Here is a 6,693-nt window from a genome sequence, read left to right on the forward strand (position 1 = left end):
TATGACATGACATCCTGTATTGGGGATGGGATTCTGATTTAGAGGAAGTACTATTCTGGTGGCTTTGCCACGTATTCTGATATTAGTGGCTACGCCACGTTTACCGCTATTAGCAGCTTTGCTGCGTTACTATTAGTAGCTTTGCTACGTTACTATTAGCCGCTACGCTGTGATATTGGTGAGTTGGCTGGATGGGTCGATTTAATCTCCACATGGTAAGTTGGTTGGTACGGGTGGTGAGTAGGATGGATTGGGTTGGGTTGCATACTTGTATTGTGATTATACTGTTTTAGGCATAGGCCCACACTGTTATTGCATAGGGTTAGGCCCAGACTGTACTATTACATCACGTTTGGTTGGATGGAATAGCTATTCCATTACGCCTTAATTCCGCGCGCTACAGTAAAGCAGCCGTTTGGTTCACCGTTTGTGATTCCACGGAGTTGCTATTACATGCGTATTCCCTCAGCTCACGGAATTGCTATTACAGGAGTTGGGGTCTGAATACCTATTCAACGCCCCACCGTTTAGGTTTTTAGACCAAAATATCCCGCCTCTATTGTTCTTAAAATTCATCACTCCAGATTTCTTCCTCCCCAAATCAAACATCCATTCACCCTTCATCTTCATCTCCTACATTTTCTTTTCTTTTTTTTCCTGATTCCTTTTAGTTAAAGTTCTTTCATCTTCATCTCCCCAAATATTATAAGTTCGGGTGAGACTTTTTCTGCCCTTCTTTTCCCCTTTCAGTCACGTTTTCTTATTCTTGTTTACACAAATTGAAATTATGATGTTTCTATTGGATGCAGTTAAATCCAGAAATACCAGCAAACTACTGAGATCTCCTCATCAGGAAACTGCCTTTCCAAAGGCTTGTTCGTGAAATTGCCCAAGACTTTGAAGGTAATACCATTAAATTACTGCTTCTTCTTCTTTTCTGTTTAATTATTGTAAAGAAATCAAAACTTAAGCTCAAAGTATGGTTACAGTTATGGTTATATAAGATAAGAATGTTTGCATTTCATGAATACGGACAATAAAAAAATTTGGTAGGGTGAGGAACATCCAAAAACCTTCTTATCTGTAAGCATATAGGCTTTAAATACTAGCCACCAGTAAAGAAGCTAAGTTGGAAAAGGGAAAAAGGAAAAAAATCCATATGTTTTTCAAGGTGGTTCTCTTCTTGTTCTTTGGATTGTTTTCCGAATGGCTTGTGATTTCGATTAGTTGAGTTCTCTTTATTTGCATTTCTTTAAATTTTTTAATGATAAAATTGTGGGTTTTAATGTTAAGAGGATGTTAACATGGAATTTATGTTTTGGTTTCTGTATTGGATTAAGTTGATGTTTTTCTTTAGAGAAGATTGATTAGTTAGGTGAGAGTCTATATTCAGGATTTAATCACGAATACTGCCTAGTAGTATGTATGATTTAATCACGAATATTGGATTTTTTTTATAATTTATGTATGATTTTGTAGCTATCTAATTATGATCTTGAGAGTTTCCCTTTAGAACTAGCAATATTAGAGATGAAATGATACATCATATTCATACACAGATAAATAACTCAAACATGACAAGAAGATGTGTTATTCAAAATCTTTAAAATATGAATTATTAATTAGAATTATTATACGATGATGACATGACTGTTAGCAGAACATGGCATAGATACACAAATTACTAGGTAATATTTTTTCTCTTCTAGGAAATTGACTCATTATTTGCATGATTTGGCCATTTGAACGAGATGAAATATTTGTTCTAGTGTTGCCTATTTCATATGTTTTGCCAAGATCAATTGCTTGACATAGAATAGTTAAGAAAGCGATAAGATATATGCTTTAAGGATCTTTTAGTCTTGTGTTTCTATGATATACTTGCTAGATTAATTGCTTGTGTGATGCTTTCTCCATTTTTGCAAGAGCTGGTGGAAATTGTTATGATTGGTGTTTGTTCTGTTAACATATTTAAGCTATCTTTAGTGTGTTCAATGTTGGTAAGACGTTAAAAATACTCAAAAAAGTGTCTGAAGACTACTATGTTATGGCTGTTAACATATGTTATGGATTGTGACATGGCCATCAGGTATTATTTTCTTCTTTCCGCTGGTATATAGTAGTGGACTCTGCATTTTAAATCAGTAAGTAGTATTGCTTAGGTCAATTAATTTGGGTGATTTTAATTAACTAATCAATATATTTAAATGTCCAAATTATAATGAGTTTATTTATAATCTAACAAATACCAACCTTCAAATTTTATCTCAATTAATTTTACCTCAATTATACATAATATATTAAAATTTAATATAAGTTTTTGAAGAAATTAAATGCTCATGGATTATATATTTTTTAAAAATTACAATTCTTGTAAAAAATAAGTCCTCTTCAAAGTTATATATATTTTTACAAAATGAAATTACCATTTAAAATGTTATAAAAGTTATAAAACTTCAATTTCATTATTAAACCAAATCCTCATTCTTCATTTTACTTATTTTGAAATAAGAAAACTTTAATTAAACTAATCATCAGTAATTAAATATACTCTTTCATTATTATTTGGGTGATTGATAAAGAAATGAAATTAAAGTTGCAGCGATATCATTTAGTAGATAATTTTTTGCTTCATGTGTTCTAAATTTGTGCTGTTTATTTTTATTTGATAATGTGTAATTGCAACTTCAATTCTTTGATAGTGTGTTCTAATTTTAAAATGTTGCAGTAATGGCTCGTCTGCCTTTAATTGCACAAAGTGTGAGGCGTAAAAGAATTAGTATTGCTGTGACAATATGGTTGGAAATCTGTAGAATCGCGATTTGGTTCTTATTTAGAATGGGTGCTTGCCTTAGCCTACATAGACCAAGGATTAGGTCCTATACCGTAGATTTTTATGCAAAACGCGATTATGTGAATAGGCTTGTATATGCTAGTGACGAGACCTGTATTGAACAAGTTAGGATGAATAGAGCTGCCTTTTTTAAATTATGTGAGATGTTAGAATCGATAGGGGGATTGAAGTCGACAAGGTTCATGCTTGTTGACGAGCAAGTAGCAATGTTTTTACATATCATCTCCCATCACCTGAAAAATCGAGTTATCAAGCATCACTTTAGAAGGTCCGGGGAAACTGTTAGCAGAGCATTTCATAATGTTTTAAATGCTGTCATACGCTTGCAAGATGTGTTATTTAAAAACCCGGAGCCAATTACAGCCGATTCTTCTGACACAAGGTGGAAATGGTTTAAGGTATAGGACTAAGTTTTATATATAGCTTCAACAACATTTACTTGATTTAGATTTAAATTAGTATTCTAACTCAAGGTTTTATATCATGTGATATAGAATTGCTTAGGTGCTCTTGATGGAACCCACATCAAGATTAGGGTTCCAACAGTTGATAAACCTAGATATCGGACGCGAAAAGGTGACATAGCAACAAATATGCTAGGTGTTTGTACACCTGAGATGCAATTTGTTTATGTTCTTCCTGGTTGGGAAGGTTCAGTTGCTGATGGACGGGTTCTTCGAGATGCCATTAGTAGAAGACATGGATTAAAAGTTCCTCATGGTAAAGTGTATAGTTAGAGGACTTTGATTTATTCATTAAGAACACACTTTGTGTGCTGAATTAATCATTTTTTAATATGAAACTTATTTTATAGGTTGTTATTATCTAGTTGATGCTGGATACACAAATTGTGAGGGATTTCTTGCACCATTTAGAGGACAACGATATCATTTGAACGAGTGGCGTCAGGGTTATCAGCCAAGTTCTCCGAAAGAGTTTTTTAATATGAAACATGCCTCAGCACGTAATGTCATTGAAAGATGCTTTGGCTTATTAAAACTTAGATGGGGAATACTTAGGAGTCCATCGTTCTATCCTGTAAGGGTGCACAATAGAATTATTATTGCATGTTGTTTGCTCCATAATTTTATTCGAACCCATATGAGTAGTGATCCCATTGAAGCGGAGGTGGGAGAAGGATTACCTACAATTAATGTGGTGGATGACGATGAACCGAATATCACAAATATTCATCCATCGGATGCTTGGGCTACTTGGAGGATGGAACTAGCCAACCAAATGTTCGATGAATGGCAAGCATCTAGAAATTAGTTTGTGAAACTTTTGTGAAACTTTTGTATTGATTTTTGTATTGTACTAAACTACAGAAATTATAATATAATTTCTTCTAATTCAGCATGTGTTATAATTTTAAATTTTTTGTGCTATGGAACTTTTGATTCATGATATTCAACTTAATTACTTAGATTTTATAAAGTGTTGACCTTTTGAATCATGATATTAAAATAGTAATTAATATAATTTATTTTTTTTTTGTTCTTAAGATCATTATGTCAGGTGTTCCAGAATCAAATGCTCAAGCTTCTCGAGGAAGCAAAAGAAAATGGCTTCCCGAGGAAGATGCAGCATTAGTTTCCAGCATGGTGGACCTGCACAATGTTGGAACATTTAATGCTGATACCGGGTTCAAAGCTGGTTATTTGAACGAGTTGGAAAGAATGCTACAAACGGTTTTACCAAATGCAATGTTGAAGGCGAAACCTAATATTGAATCAAGGATTAGGTTACTTAAAAGGGAGTGGTCAATCGTCTACGACATGCTTAATGGCCAAAACAATAGCGGTTTTGGTTGGGACGAGCATAGGCAGCTCGTTGTTGCTGAAGATGCGGTTTGGGAGTCCTATTTAAAGGTAAGATTATTTCAAGTCTTTATTATATTATTTTTACCAAACTTACGACTAATATGATTTCCTCATTTTTTTAGAGTCACAAAGAAGCCGCCCAATTCAGATTTCGTACTTTCCCTTACTATGACCAGCTTACTACCATATACGCAAGAGATCGAGCAACTGGGAGAGATGCTCAAACAGCTGCTGATGTTCTTGAAGAAATACATGCTGATGATGAACGTACTACAGATATGAATGAAGAGAGAAACACATTCTATGACTGCGAAGCTGACATCTCTTTAGATGACATGGATGTTTCTGGTACGGATCCGCGAGGAGATCGAGACCAAGGGGGTTCCTCATCTTCAAACAAGAGAAAGAAGAAATCTGATGCTCGTGATAATGTGTTTTCTTCATTTAATGAGGCTGCCACTTTGTTCGGGGAGAAAATCCAGGCCGTTGGCGATCAAATCAGTAGGAGTTTTGCCTCCGAGGTGGTAGTTCAGCAGAAGTCAGAACAACATATGGAAGAGAGAGCTTCAAATTTATATTCAGCCTTATGGTCAATTGAGGGTTTAACCGACGATCAGCGATATGATGCATTGAGTAAAATTCCCGACCATCCAACTCAAATGATCGTTTTCTTTAGTTTACCTTCAGTTGCCCGATTGGAATGGGTTAGGAGATTTCTTTCTTACCATTAAATATCAATGTTCAAACTTTTTGATGTTGTAAAACTATATAACATATGGATTTTAATGTACAATTTCATTTTCATCTAACCTTTTCTTAATATAAGTTAATTATGTTTATGCATAATATAATTCTCAAGTTATATATTGATTTTAGTAAATTCATATAAGAACATTTTATTATTAAGAATTTTATGAAATTATATATCACTATATAATTATATTTAATATTAATTATTTTAAATTGTATAAATTCATTTAAGAAAATTTTTATTATCAAGAATTTTATGAAATTATATATTATTATTAAATTATATGTAATAATTATTATTTTAAATTATACAAATTCATAAACTATAATCATATTAGTTATAATAATTTTAAATTTTATTAAATCATATATTTAATTAAATCATATTTAATATTAATTATTTGAAATTTTCTTTTATAGTATCATATATTATGATTTGAGTAAATTCATAGAAGAATTTTATTTATTAAGAATTTTATTAAATTATATATTTTAATTATAATATATTTAATAATAATTATGTTAATTTATATTTTACAGTATCATATATTATGATTTGAGTAAATTCATATTAAATTATATATTTTAATTATAATATATTTAATAATAATTATGTTTAAATATGATTAAATTATTTATTATTGATATTAATCTTATTAAAATTTAAATAACAATAACAATAATTTACCAAAACAAATTTATGCTAATTATTAAGAATTTTATTAAATTATATATTTTAATTAAAATATATTTAATAATAATTATGTTTAAATATGATTAAATTATTTATTATTGATAATAATAATCTTATTAAAATTTAAATAACAATAACAATAATCATTTATCAAAACAAATTTCTGCTAAGGGTATTCTAGTCATTTTAGTTTTTTCATTATGCTATTACACCTCTATTACACTCAACCAAACACAGGATTACTATTACGCCTCTATTCCATTACATTCAACCAAACAGTTGATTTGCTATTACACAGCTTTTCCATTACACCTCTATTCCATTACACCTCTAATCCAATACACCTCTAATCCAATACAGCGAACCAAACGTGCTGTTAATGAATAGGGCTTAGGCCCAGACCTTTCACATTTTTAAAATTTGGTCCTAATGCTCGTAAAACGAAATGCAGGTATTTTCTTGGCTACCCAAGCCTAGCCGTATCTATTCTAAGCTCATATCAGCCCACATTTTCCTTTATTTCACATTTCTACCACCCATTTTGTATCTTTTACAAATAGGTCCCTTTTTAG

General features: G+C 31.5%; 1 long non-coding RNA gene across 1 annotated transcript; it reads left to right on the forward strand.

The window, feature by feature from the left end:
- The first annotated feature begins 343 nt into the window (after nt 1-343).
- Nucleotides 344-5,519, forward strand: LOC107962175 (uncharacterized). Its single transcript, XR_001701530.2, has 3 exons — nt 344-715; nt 810-903; nt 5,050-5,519. It is a non-coding gene; the product is annotated as an uncharacterized lncRNA (long non-coding RNA).
- Nucleotides 5,520-6,693: the final 1,174 nt, after the last annotated feature.

The sequence above is a fragment of the Gossypium hirsutum genome, chromosome A06 (genome assembly GCF_007990345.1).
Source record: "Gossypium hirsutum isolate 1008001.06 chromosome A06, Gossypium_hirsutum_v2.1, whole genome shotgun sequence".
Lineage (NCBI taxonomy): Eukaryota > Viridiplantae > Streptophyta > Magnoliopsida > Malvales > Malvaceae > Gossypium > Gossypium hirsutum.